Source organism: Porites lutea, chromosome 3, assembly GCF_958299795.1.
Source record: "Porites lutea chromosome 3, jaPorLute2.1, whole genome shotgun sequence".
In the NCBI taxonomy this organism is placed as follows: Eukaryota; Metazoa; Cnidaria; class Anthozoa; order Scleractinia; family Poritidae; genus Porites; species Porites lutea.
Window position 1 is genome coordinate 16597409 of NC_133203.1, and position 14252 is coordinate 16611660.

General features: G+C 37.8%; 1 pseudogene; it reads left to right on the forward strand.

The window, feature by feature from the left end:
• The first annotated feature begins 4440 nt into the window (after window positions 1–4440).
• LOC140930621 (uncharacterized) lies at window positions 4441–5071 on the forward strand (annotated as a pseudogene).
• Window positions 5072–14252: the final 9181 nt, after the last annotated feature.

A 14252-nucleotide genomic window follows, 5' to 3' on the forward strand; every position in this document is an offset into this window, starting at 1 on the left:
AACCAGATATTAGTACAACCAACTGACGTGATCCAACTCACTTTGACTCTGAAGATGACTACCAAACAAGTTGTCGAAATGTCACTCACTGTCAATAAAAAACCTTTAGGAATACATGTTCACCTGGACGATCATGCTTAACCTACTAATGAAATGACTCCAGGGTTCAAAATGTGCAACAAACAACGGTTTAAATTCTACTAGGAAATATACCAGGTTATTTTAAGTTTGAGTTGATGTCTCATAAAATTGGCCTTGTTTTTTTCTGCAATGGAACATAATACGCATGAACATTTTTGTTGCCTAGCACATGACTGCAACTACCATGATGAAAAATTGTGCAATGTTAATTTCAAAAGCAGATTGTATTGCACAAGACTATAAAAGCTCTTGGAGGTTTCTGAAGTTTTCTGCAGCTTTACATGTATATTCAAATCAAAATGTTTAAGTACACAATCATGTCTCACAAAAAGCGAAGAACGAAATATCAAACTGAGAGGCTATCACATAGCCAGAAATGGCAATTCAGGTCATAAGGTCAAATTTCAGGTAAAGTTTCCGGGGAAAAAAAACACCTTGACTGTAGACACCAATGACAAGAAATTCAATCATGATAATGCCAATGGACATTCACAAACAGGCAATCGAAATCGGCAAGAAGAATTCAAAAGGCAAACCGAATAACAAAAGCAACAAGAAGTGCCTTAAGACATTGTTTACTCACCGTCACATATTAAACATTTATTTAAACAAACTTCCCTTTGTTTAAATAAAAAATGATGGATTGCTTTTCAAGTTCAACTAATGAACTGACAACTTCTGCTATTTAAATGATCATATGCTAAATTCCATTTGAAGATTTCAATTAAGATTTCGATGCAAAGTATTATCCAAGAAGTGCAAAGGAATGCAAATTTCTTGAAGAGCTCAAACTGCTACCAAGGTCCGAAATTGCGCTGTCGTGGTCGCCAATGTGACTAAAAATTTAGTCCTGGCGACCAGAATTTCATAGCTGGTCGCCAGCTAGCGACTTGTAAAGCTGGTTGTTATTGTCGACTTTAACATTCGGAGAAACTGATTAAGAATTGAAACCTCGAAGCTATTTGCCAACAGGTGTTTTACTTTTTGTCCTGCTGATATTTTTTAATTAAAAGTGAAACGAATCTTCCTGTAATGATACCTCCACAACAGCTACGATCAATACGAGTTGAATGTTTCCAAGGTGCCACGTTTTCAGCGTATTTTCTGTATTTTGTGGACTGGTACCAGTAATGTGGCACAGTTGTGGCCTGGTACGAGCAACATGGCGACTTGACTCGAATGTTTCGTGTTTCGTGGTAGTTATCGGAAGAAAAACAGAGTTTTGATATGATCAGTGCAGTCATGGTCAGACAGCTTTCTGTTCCTATGTTCTAGGTCAGATAGCTTTATATCTCCAAAAAGTAATTTGTGGAAAAAATAAGACTTCACTCGTACACGTATGGTTTTTATTCGTGTTTAAAATTTTATTTGAAAAAAAGGGAGGGGGAATTTTTAGCGACCACAATTTGCCCTCTGGCGACCAAAAATTTATACTTGATCGCCAGTTGGCGCCCGTATTAAAAAGTTAATTTCGGACCCTGGCTACTGTACCTTGAATTTGCACAGTACAGGAATATCTCACAAGAATTAAACGCTGAGTAGAGATTATTATTTTATAAATTAGAAAGTTTTTTTCTGACATCAGAGAAGTTAAAAGATTACTGAAAAATCAAAGGGGGCCTATGGCTAACTTGTGGATTAATTGATTTAGAAATGAAAGCAGATACACAGGAAAAAATAACGGATTCCCATTTTTGGATATTTTTGGGTATTTAAAGAATACCCATAAAAATCCCAAATTTGGCAAAGTGAGACAAGTCCCAACCAGGGAATTCCCAACCAAGTTCCCAGATTGGGACTTGTCTCACTCTTCCAAATTTGGGATTTTTGTGGGTATTCTTTAAATACCCAAAAATGGGAACCCGTTATTTTTTCCTGTGATAATGACCTTTTATTGTTAGTCTACTGGTATAATTTAAGTCTGCCAAAAAACGAAAATATGTTTAAAAAAAACCCAACCAAAAAAAAAAGTTTCCTCAGGCGGGAGTTGGACCTCAGACCATTAACTCCTGAGGTCAACGCGTTATATATTGCACCATGACAATCATTGACATTAAATCAATTACCTTTAACATTTTCCCCATGAAATTCTGCCGCTGGACACTGTTTGAGGCTAGTAGAGCTTTCTTTATGAAGAATTGAAAGATACAGCTGTATAAAAAATGAGCAAGGTTTTGACAGTAAAAGCCGTACTTTAACTCACTTCTTCCCATTTGAAGAACATACGGCCAACAAAGCCATATTACATGTAAGTGTCTTGCAAAACCATCATGAAGTCTCTTGTTGAAGGCATCGTACAGCTTGCAATTCTCTGCATTTACACGAGGAGAATCAATTACGATTCATCAACAGTAAACATTTCCGTTTTTATTCAACAAAGAAACATTTTCATTTCAGAATGATATTTCCCTAAAAACCATGAGATTGGGAGTCTTGCTGTGAGAAAAGTTAAAAATTCATCACACTTATTGCAGAAATTGTGAGCTAGGGCCAGCTTGGGGAGTCAAAGAGCAATTGCTGATCTCTTTGTCATGTTTATCACCTGGATGAGTCGAAAAGATTCAAAAGTTCATAAACTTCTGTCTCAAAGTTTGCCATGGTGGTAATTTGAAACATATAAAGTCCACATGAAGACAATTATCATCCTGTGAAAGGTACAAAATTGTAACAACAAAAGCTCTGGGCGCAATGCATGCTCAGCACTTCTTTATAGCGGAACAGGAATGATTGATCTATGACAGTTGTTGTTTTGATATTGGGCATTCTCGTGCAAGTCAACTGATTACGAGAGTGTCTTCACCTAAGCAACACATTTGCTTATCGCAGGACCCACAATAACTCGTTCCTTACGCTACGCATAATCCACGAGTTAATCAGTCTTCACGTAAGTTCTACTTCATATTGTGAAGTCAAGAAGTTGATTATTATTATAAAATTGAAACCCTGTTTCAGTCTTGACCGAGTCTTGTAAACATTGTTAAGCCCTTTGCTGCAGCTGTTGCGACAACAATAAAGTCACATCTGGAACAATTGGCTGGCAGAAGTTCATCAGTCTAAGGATCTCCCGACTTTTAAAAAACATTTAGGGAAATTGAAACTGACCGTCAAAGGACCTGGTGTTGAGTTCAAGGTCTGTTTGATGTCATGGTAATCATGGGAATGTGTTGTGGTTCAAATTTTACCTTTGGTTTGAATTTTTCAAACCAGTTTAAGTTTTTCAAACTGGTTTGAAATTTTTAAACCAGTTCTTTTATCAACTGTCTGTAAAAGGGCCTTTCGTTTTTTGGGGTGTGATTGAAAAATAGGAGCTTAGCTTTTGGGGGTTCTTAAAAAGAATTAGTGCTTATCAGAAAATTTTATTTTTTCAGTTCTTTTGCATCTCACCAACCACCCCTCCCTCCAAGGAAGGAATCGTTGCAAATTCACCCTTATTTCTTTCTCTTATTATTATATTACCCATTCGTCTCACGCTCCTGTGAGTCAAAATTGTAATTTATTCATATTGCATATATTACACACATCTGCACTTCTCCCAAAGAAGAAGCATGGAGGACTTCGACAAAATTACCAATTATTGTGTTTCTAAAGAAACGTTTGAATTCAAAATTAAAGGTTTAAAAGATTCTTTAAAGACAAACAAATCGTCAGTAAATGTGTTTGTCGAAGAAGAGTTCTATCATTGAGTGAAGAATTATCTCAAAGTTGTCACAGAATGAGAGCTTGACATTACACCTTTGATCAAAACACCGAAGCTTTCAAAGGCAGGAATCAACACCATCAAGCCAAAAAAGTGGAAATATGTGACTGGGAAGTTATTAACCACAGAAGGGAAAGAAGTTGCACATCAAGGAATGCTTTTTGATTTATATCTAAATGCCACCATAGAATTGCTCACAGAGGGTGTCAAAAAACTGAAAAATGGATTGCTGAGAATTATTCCGAAGTAACAAAGAAAGTTGTGAATACTTTTGTTTCTCTTTGCTGTTTTCATGGAGAGCAAAAACCCATTACCACCAGAGTGAAACCCGTGGTACAAATGTAAGTCCTCTTCAAGCTGAAACATTCCTTCCTTGACTGAAGTTGATCTTATGGATTTTAGAAATTGCCCATGTGAATGTGAACCAAAGCACTTGCAAGTGGACTAAAAATAATTATTATTGATCACCACACAAAGTTTGTTAATGTTCACCCCATCCATAGCAAACTTGCTGATGAAGTACTGAATGAAGTTCAAAAGTATTGTGTAACTTATCGCTACCCCAAAAAAATTTTCACAGAGGTGAATTTGAAAACAAGAAAATGAAAGCATTTTGTAGCACTAATCAGATCCATCTTCTCCCAGCCAGGACTCCGACGATTCAAGGGCTAGTGGAATGTTCAAATAGTACATTCAAAGAAAACATGAGAAACTTGATCATAAGCTTATGTGGTCTTCAAATTTCCAAATGGTGCAAGTACACAATGCAAGCATCCTGCATCATGAACATTACTTATCATCATGCTATCAACATAACACCATATGGAGCAGTGTTTCACATGAAGGCCAAAGGGGAACTATTAGACCATGATCTTCAAGAAGGCCCAGGAAAGCAGAAAAGATATTCAAGAAGCACAGGAAAGCTACAATACCAAAATGATTGAACAGTCTGAAGTAATTCCAAGAAAAAAGTGTACAAAGTTGATGACATGGTTTCAATTAAAATAGATAAAGTGGACAAGAAATCTCCTTTCCACCCAAATTTACTTCTGGGAAAAGTGCTTGAAATTGAAAATAATTATGTGAAAGTACTGAAACCTTTTGGTCGCATTAAAGGGTTCATTGCGCCTTCCAGACTTTTCACTTGTACAGCAACAAAATAATGTAAAACTTAATTATGAAAAAGAAATTTCCTTCACTGGTGCATGTAAATTGGCCGAAAATCCTCAATAATAACTTCAATGTTTTCTTGACATTATTAGTTAAATGGTAGATGAATTGTAAACATTCTATTTTGTTGTGCTGCAAGTAAAATTATATTTTACAGGAGTGCCAAAAAATAAATATCTATTGTTGTCACCAAAGCCAAGTATTTCTTATTTTTTATTTCTTACTTGCATGCAGGACTTTGCTCCAGCAGAGCCCAGGTGCCTCAGGTGTCTAACTTTTGTCTTTCTGCAACTAGAAAAACTTGCTTTTTACATTCGATTAAGTGCTTGCATGAAATCTTACCCTAACCGTAACCAGAAACTCATAAGGGGTTGAAACATGTAACTCGCGTTCAATGCTCGAGAATATTCACTTTTACCATATTTGGAAACCTTAGTGACAGATATTCATTTTCAACAAATGGCTGCCACGCGTTCACCATACAGATGATTTAAGGCAAGAGTTCTGCATTTCAAGGTTAAAAATACACCGTTAAAAGACAAAAAATGGAAAGAGAAAGTTCAAAAGAATGCTGAGCTTTCTTTTTGTGGAGGAAGGGAAGTTTTCATCAAGAAATCGTCCTTCAAGGAATTCAACCTTGTTTTCTTCACGACGGAGCGCATGGTCTGTTTTGAAATGCAACCAAGGCAGTAAAGTTTTTGCTGAATTTTCAGGTACATTTTGCACTCTATGGCCAAGACAATTATGTTTTTGAAAGGGAATTTATGTATTTTTAAATGTTTCATAGACGTTTTATAAATTTTTCTCTTCGGCGCTAAACAAAAATTACAAAATGTGCCCCAATTTGAGATGGATTTTGTGTTGGATTTTGCCATGTGCTCAGCCGATTTCACTTGAGTGAACGGATCCACGATCCAGATAGTGTTTTCTGAATTGCTTTTAAGGATTAACTTTTTGGATTTTGAATAAAAATTTTCAAGAAACGGCTTCTCTGTCTATTGTTTTGAGTTTGTTCATTCATAAAATTAGCTCAAAACACGATTGTGACTACAACATCAAAGCTGAATTTAAGCTTAAATGCTTCTCACATTCATTACATGCATCACTTTTTGCGAAGATGTCAGGTTCAGGTTTTGGACACTTTTCAGTACGCAGCTAATTAATAATATTCGAAAATATTTTTTACTGTTTATTCTAGACTTTTAATATAAGAAGTTTAAAAGCCTATTTGCAGTATAAGTTTACTATGTAGAGGGTCAACGAGGCATCATTTTTTGAAGTGACAACTTCATGAAGTTGCAAGGACGTCAGTCGGTTTCATAATGTTATGTTTGGCCCGGGTGGTAAGGCAATAATATCCTGCTCACTGTTTCAGTAAGATTCCTGGTTTCAACCTTTGAAAGCTTTCTCGGCTTTTGGGAGTTTTTCCCCCGTTTGTCGGCCCCTTTTTTCAAGCGGGCGCGGTTATCTCTTCTTCTCGTTCCAAATATGGTACTTTCGAAAATGAATAATCACGAGCATCGGACAAAGCAAACATATTAGAGTTACACGTTTCAACCCCTTATGAGTTTCTGCCGTAACCCAAACCATTCAAACAAAGCACTTAACCCCAATCACAAAACTGGGTGCCAAACGCTACCCATAGCCTTTCAAGAAAGCCAACCAAAAAGAAGAGTGCTCAACCGTAATCACTGAAACTGTGCTTTGGCCATAACCTTACATGAAAGCTAACCGTTTGAAATAAATGGTTAACCCTAACGCTTACTAAAATGTGAGTTTATTTTACACCGTATTTTACAAGGAGAGGTACAAATAAATGAGAACGAGTTAAGTTTGAAAAATTTCTAACCAGTTTGAAAAATTTAAATTGGTTTAAAAAAATTCAAACCAAAGATTAAATTTGAACCACAACAAATGCACATCGCACATGAAAGTGATGCAAAAATCATTATTCAATTCACAAGCACATATAATTTAGACACACAAGCACTGTACTAAATGCAAGACTTTTTGATTTGCCTTGTTGGCTGAGAGTCTATTTACCCAAGAAATGAAATTAGCTTAGTGCGGGACATGTTTTTGTAAGATATGAGTGTTAACAAAGTCTAGAAATCAAAGTAAATGAGGAGCTTTATTGAGGTTTCACAACAGTCAGGGTTACACTAAGTCCACTAAGAATTCTACTAGCTATAGGTGTGACGTTATTGTGAAAGGGGCTCCATGTCTGAATGAAAAATAGTCAGAGGCCACCAAACATTTGCCAGAAAATTCTGCATAGTTAATACTGAATTCTCTGATCTCTGATGCCTAATGACCCTGCACAGTCCATGGTTTTTATATTTTTATACATACTTTCCAAGCACATTACATCACTTGTCATCCAAAAGCTTCAATATACTCCAGTGATAAACTACCATAAGCTGTTTCATTACATCATCATATCAATGGCCTTAGGTCCATGAACACGGATTGAATAATCAATTAAATATAAAGACTTTGTGTAGTCATGACCATATACGTGCATTACTTGTGTCATTATAATTTTGCCTGCAAATACAGCTATCTCTTTTAGCTCCTCACCATTCACAGGTTGGTTGTATGTAAGCGGCTGTTAATAATAATAATGTTGAATTTAATATAAGCCTTGTCTACTGTGTTGTTCAATCCAGTTTCCACATTCATGGCCCAGAACTAAAAGGGCTTTCTCTGATTCACGAACACAATTATGAAAGCAGTTTTCATCAATCACATCTCTTTAAGGTAAACCCACATGTTCGCCCTCACTTCCCAACCAAAGATTACTGCTGGTATATTTTTAGATCTTTTTTACACAATGTACCATTCTCATTTTTTATATGTCAGTAATAATATTATTCCAGCATTTGTATCTATTTTTTAATTATCCCTATCAATCTCATATTTCTTTTGTATTTTTTCAATCGACTTTTTTCACAAGAGCATTTAAACAAGTTACCATTCCTGAGCTCTTCGTGGTTGAATTAACTTTGGCTGTGACTATTCCTATAAAACAAATCAAAGTCATAAGCATACGCTTGCTTAGCTTACCTTTACTACTGTATGCCATTGAGAGATGCGAGTCATCTGATGTCTTCTTCACACTCTAACTCCGATCCTCGTAAACAAAAGAACAGATAAATTAAACTCGTCACTTATGCAAACGTCTGAGATGTTTTTCGTAATACTAAAAAGAGGCGAATGAAGTGACCGTAAAATATGCATGAAGTATGAACTGGACTGACAACTCTTGCATTTTAATCTTGGTATTAATTTTCGCAATTCGAGATCATAAACTTCATTTGTTGAAAACTCTTTCGAGCAAAAGAAATTGCTTGAGAACATTGGCACGGACAAATGTTAAGATTCAATTCTCAAACGCTCAGAACCTTACCTTTGAGCAAGATACTTGCGATGCTCTGCTTAGCCCTTTTGCAATGCGATAAAGGTCTCCAGTTACCCTGCAGAGATCCATCGACACATCAAATCAACGATTGTGGGTTTCATTTGACGCTTATGTAGGCGAAAATGAAAAGTACAATTTTTTCACATCCTGAAACAATGCTGTAACGAGAAGATCATGGAAACAGCTGAAATCGACCGTTCGTGCAGCTCGTGCGAAGAAACGATGTGCTCGCTGCGCGGCGCGGTCACATGATATGGTCAGTGGTCTTTCCTAAAATGAACTGGCAGGGGGTCGGAGGACAACCGGAATCGAGAAAATATTCATTTCTGTACAGAAGCAATGAGTGCGTGACTGGCGTGTAAAAAGTGTACGAAGCACTTTCCACGTCGTGTTGTTTCAGGTATTCATCATTTTGCAAAGTATGACACTATCAGCGGAAGAATCTTTATAGCAATTTTCAAAGTAAAAAGCAAGCCAAAATTCATAATTCTGCGTTTACTTGCAAAGTGTATCTTCAGTAAGACAGTATTTCATGTTTTGAAGTTCAATATACGCAAAAAAATAGAAGGACATTTATATTAGGACGCGAGGTAAGTGAACATCGTCTCGGCACCTTAATCTTTTCCAAGCATACATCTCAGAGAAGAATAATTGGCCCTTAGTCCCAAAACTTGACTTGAAACTATAACGATACAGTACAATACAGACAATACATTAACGAAAGAACTTTAATATAAAGCATGAAAAAGATGTTTGTTTGTTTGTTCTGTTTTGTTTTGTTTTGTTTTTTTTGTTTTTTGTTTTTTGTTTTTTCAGTCCTTAACATACGCGACTCGCGGATAGGGGGAAGAAGCCGAATTTTTATTCCTAAACAGGGGACAAAAACTTTTCCTAACTGACCTAAAAGCCCAGCGAAACCAGGAAACGGGGGACGTCTATAGCCAAAAGACTTGTTGGCGAAACGACCTATGCGAAATGAATGACTTTGAGTGGAATGGTTCGTTTGAATAAGCAATTAGAGCAGAGGCCAGTGCGCTACATTTTTTGCGGTGTAGATTGCTACTTTTCGCACGCCAGCTCACGCCACGAAAAATATACCTTCACCACGCTGGGTAGGTTTGAATAACCTTATAAACAGAACAAAAATATCGTACTTGTCTCTTTCCCTTTTCTACTGATATGTTTCATGCTCTCTGCATTTTGTTGTTGCTTGGTTTTGCAACGAAAAAACTCTCCCTCATATACCCAACAATGTTCTAGTTGAAAGGCTGAGAAGCAACTCGCGAAGTGCCGAAGGGCGCTACAAACAAGGCGGGAAAGTTGGCGGGAAACACGCGCACAGCTATGGCTTTTGATTGGATTCATTTTTTATTGTTGATCGCTTCGATCGCTTGCTCTTCTGAATGGCCATCGTCTTTGTATGAAAACAATTACCGTTAATTCACCGTTAATGATCTAACAGGGGAATGTGATCAAATATGGAGTGGACTGAATTGATAAAAATTGGCGACCCGAAGCGTTTATTAACAATTTTAGGGGTCCAGTAGTTCCGGGGGGGGGAGGGTATATGTAAGAAACCTTTTTTGTAACAACCTCTACAAATATAATAATCTTTCGGGAAAAGTATCGATAGAGTTTTTAAAGAGCGGAGATATTCATATCTCCCTTTCAAATCGTAACTCCGGTTGTTCAAGGTCACTGTGTTGTTATCGCCTCGTTATAAATCTTTACTTAATTGGACTAGACATTCTACCAGATGAGATTCGCAAACCCTTGTTAGTCAAAAGAAACTGAATTAATTTTTGAATAACTTTTATGAGGGGCGGGGGGGAGAGCATCCATTACATTAGGTTGAATACAACCTTATCGTTGTGGAGGAGGCGTTCCTTAAACTTGACCAATGGGTCGAAAATAAATGGCTGTATTAATAGACTGCCAATACAACCGTTTCAATACAAGCTTCACTCCGCAAAGGAGAAACGGCTGTATCTACAGGCTACCGTATTAATGGGGTGGCCCTTACTAAATGTCATGGCTTGAGGGCCATAATGACAAATATCAGCGGCGGATCCAGGGGGTGGGTCCTTTCTGCATGAGAAATCTTCATTTAAGCCAACATATTTATGTAGTTGTTTAGTGATATCATGATCATAATATGAATGAGCAAAACATCAAAGCAATATTTTTTGGTGTAGTTAAAACCCTACGACTTGGACATGAGGTTTGTGTTCCAGGGCAAAATGTTTGGACACCGGCCTTAATTTTCCTCTTTTCAATTTTCAGGGAAAGTATACTGAAATTTCTTACAAACCAGAATGTTTTTTTTCCTTTTCTTTTTCTCTTCGTTCGATTGATTTGTAAAACAGGGCTTTGTGGTCCTGGAGATCTCTTACAAAGATTTTCAAGTGAAGACAATGAAAGCTCAGAACGGCCTTGCGGTTCTATCTGGAAAGGAATTCCCAAAGGATGGCAGCTTTTTCGTAGCCCGCCAGAAATGCTTGGCTTTATCCGGGGGTCAGCTTTATAAATTTCTGACCGAAGTTAGTTATAAGCAGAGGCTTTTGAGAACTGGACTTTCCACCTCTGCGTTAATTAATTATTGGTACGCGTCGTTAGATCTGGTGTATTTATTCGACTATTCGACATGCACACATACATCCAACTGACCTTCTCCTGATTTCAAAAGCTAATGGTAAATGAAAAACTAAACTAAAACTAAACTATGATAATGTGCTTAACTTTCGCAGTCACTCGTATTACCCTCACAGCGCCCGCGTAGCATTTTTATTCGAGTCGGCTGGGGGACGCTGGATTCAAGGGCGTAAAACGGAAAGTGAAGTGGGGTGGGGGGTAAGGGCTTCTCTGAGGCCGTTTTAATGAATCTAGCAGATCCAGCCGCCGTCTTGTACAATGAGGATTTATATCATCTGCAAGAATCTGAATGCAGTGTGTTTTCGAAACTCGTGATTCTCTTTTTCCGGCTTTCCAATACCAGGAAGCCTTGTTCATCAATCAGTTATGGTTATGTCACAGTGTCCTAAATTTGAAGTTTCTTCCGTGAGGTCTGTTAGCCAAAAATTGAAGCAGCCTCTGTGTTTTTTTGTAGGTCAAATTGAAACTGGCTTTGTAAACACCCGTAAGACGGACTTTTCTTGCGTCTTTTTGTGACTTTTGCCTGTTGAAGTTAATTTTAGTGACCACTGAATTCCGAATTTTATTGCATCATATAATCTTCTTGTAGCTGTTCTATAGGCTAAATTTAATGAAAACTTTTATCACCTCAGCGCTATGTTTTTGTCAACTCGCACTACTCTGTTGTGCGAAAAAAGAAAAACACACCATGAACTCACCGATGGGACCACAAAAAAGCACTTAGAAAGTATTACAGAAGCTCTCACTTCTGCCGAGTCGTTTACAATGATTTTCATCTATAATAATAATAATAATAATAATAATAATAAATTCTTTATTAATGACTACATGAAAACATGTATCTAATGTTTCAAAGTCGATAAGAGGAAAGCTATATAAATTGAATTAAAAAATTAGTAAATGGGGGAAGACACGACAACAAATATAGATAATATTCAAAAGGAGTTGCATTACAAAAATGAGCTTTTTTATATTAATGTATTAGTAAAAATATCTCAATGTTTCTTGGACATATATATATTCTTAATTAACATAGGAGAAGATTTAGAAAAAGATACTAAACTATAGTAATCCTTAATCTGACAATCATTAAAAGTATTAATACTAATATAACGCTAGTTCCGTATCTATTTCAAACCACTGCTAATCGCAAACGTGGAAAATGTTAAAAGTTATAATCCCTAGTTCCTCATCGATTTCAAAGTCGTTATCCGTAGTGTCCAGCGGAGCTCTTCGCGCACAACGTGAGGCTACCAAGCACAACCGAGCGCAGACCTCGGGAGGGCGAATGAGACTTTGGCGCGAATCCATTACATTGTAGTATTATAATCCTCTCCATTTTTTGGTTGATAAAAGTTCAGCCAGTGTACTGTGTTACCTCTTGAATTCGTATGTCATTCCTCCGGTGGTGTAGATACCAGTGGAGCAAAGGAGCCGTGTGCGACTTCCAGAACCCTGCTGGCATACGTTCTCTTTTTCCGACTCTCATGCTGGTGGTAGATTTGTTTTGTGGTGAGACTCTGCATTCGGGTAACAAACGCTAACGTCGAAAAATGGGAGAGCCTTGCCGCTCCCAAAAGCGACGAGCGTGGATTTCAAGCCGGGCATCCACTGCTCTGTTCGTAATTAAAATCCTAGAATCATTTACATATAATCGTTACATAGTCACAAAAATGCATGATAAAAACCTAAGACAGTTTGTAAACTCGCTTAACAAGAAAGGTCTTCAATTTAAATTAAATTTATTTACATAATCGATCGATCTAATGTCAATAGGCAGATCGTCCCAGAGTATAGGGGCACTGACTGAAAAAGCCCTTAAATCATATGTCTTTAAGTTATAGGGTTTAATAACAAGACGCCACTCACGTCTGAATATGAGCGGAGGCACCTCGCAGGTTCATAAACATTAACCAGCAGGTAAATTGATGAACATCTTAAAACATATAAAATTAACCTTAAAAATTATTCTTTGCTCCACTGGTAGCCAGTGCACTCCTTTACAGTATCGCTGATATGATGAAACTTACCAGGGACGTAGCCAGGATTTTTCAAAGGCGGGGTCACAGAGGCTACTCGTTACGTTAAGCAGGGACACCATCCGGGGATCGCCGACCATATGTGGTTTATACCGCTGCTCTCCCTCGTGTATCAGCGGGCTCAGTCGTATTATCGCGGCATGAAGGCGCATATTAACTAAAGACAAGAGCCGTTGACGAAAATACTTTACAAAAAAAACCAAATGTTAAAAAAGTGGGCTTTTCAACAATGGCTTTTACGGCCAAGATATTGTCATAGCGTTTTCGCCACCTGAATATTGTAGGTTGTTTGTTCAAAAGATGGGCTACCAAGGGGGGGTCACGGGCACCCCAAGACCCCCCCCTAGCTACGCCCCTGCTTACGTAAGCAAATAATCGCACATTTTGGACCTCGTTGCATACCATCTTTAGCATTTCGGCTCCCAAATCACGAGGCTCGTTATATCTTTGAATGATGAAGCCTCATCGTCTGCACACCATAGCGAAGTCTACATCGAAAACATCTCCACACGCACGAGTAGACGGGGTCTGGCTTATTTGCTATAGTCATATCGTAAAGGAGTGGCTCCTTCGAATTCTCTCTTATTCAGAGTAATCCTACATCTTTAACCGGAATGACCGTAAGCCAACTGGACGCCCTGTCTCTGCAGCAAGGTTGGCAGCTCCCTTAATTTGTTTAGGAACACCATTCTTTATTTCCTCTAGGCTGGCTCTAAGGTGCGTATTCTTCTCTCTACCATTACATTGCTCCAAAAATAATAATAATGACAACTTATATAGCGCTATCAAGAGAGGATAAAGGGGACAGAGAAGGTATCCCCCATACACACCCTATTCCATAGGTAATTCGTCTCGAGTTATTTTTAAGACCATAGATCCCAAGGGGGATTAGACAACAGCCAATCACATAGCGCGAATATGTTCCGCGTGCATGACCCACACTCTGAGCCACGCGTCCTTCACGAATTGACGCAGAAAAAAATCGCGGAAGACGCGGAGAGCGATATTGCTATTTGTTTTGTCGACGAAAACGACTAAAGTTGTGTCAGCGAAACGGAAATTAAAAAAGAATCGCCCTTCCTCTCTTGTATAGAGCTAATAGTGCGGCAGGGAAATCCTTAACACACTGAAT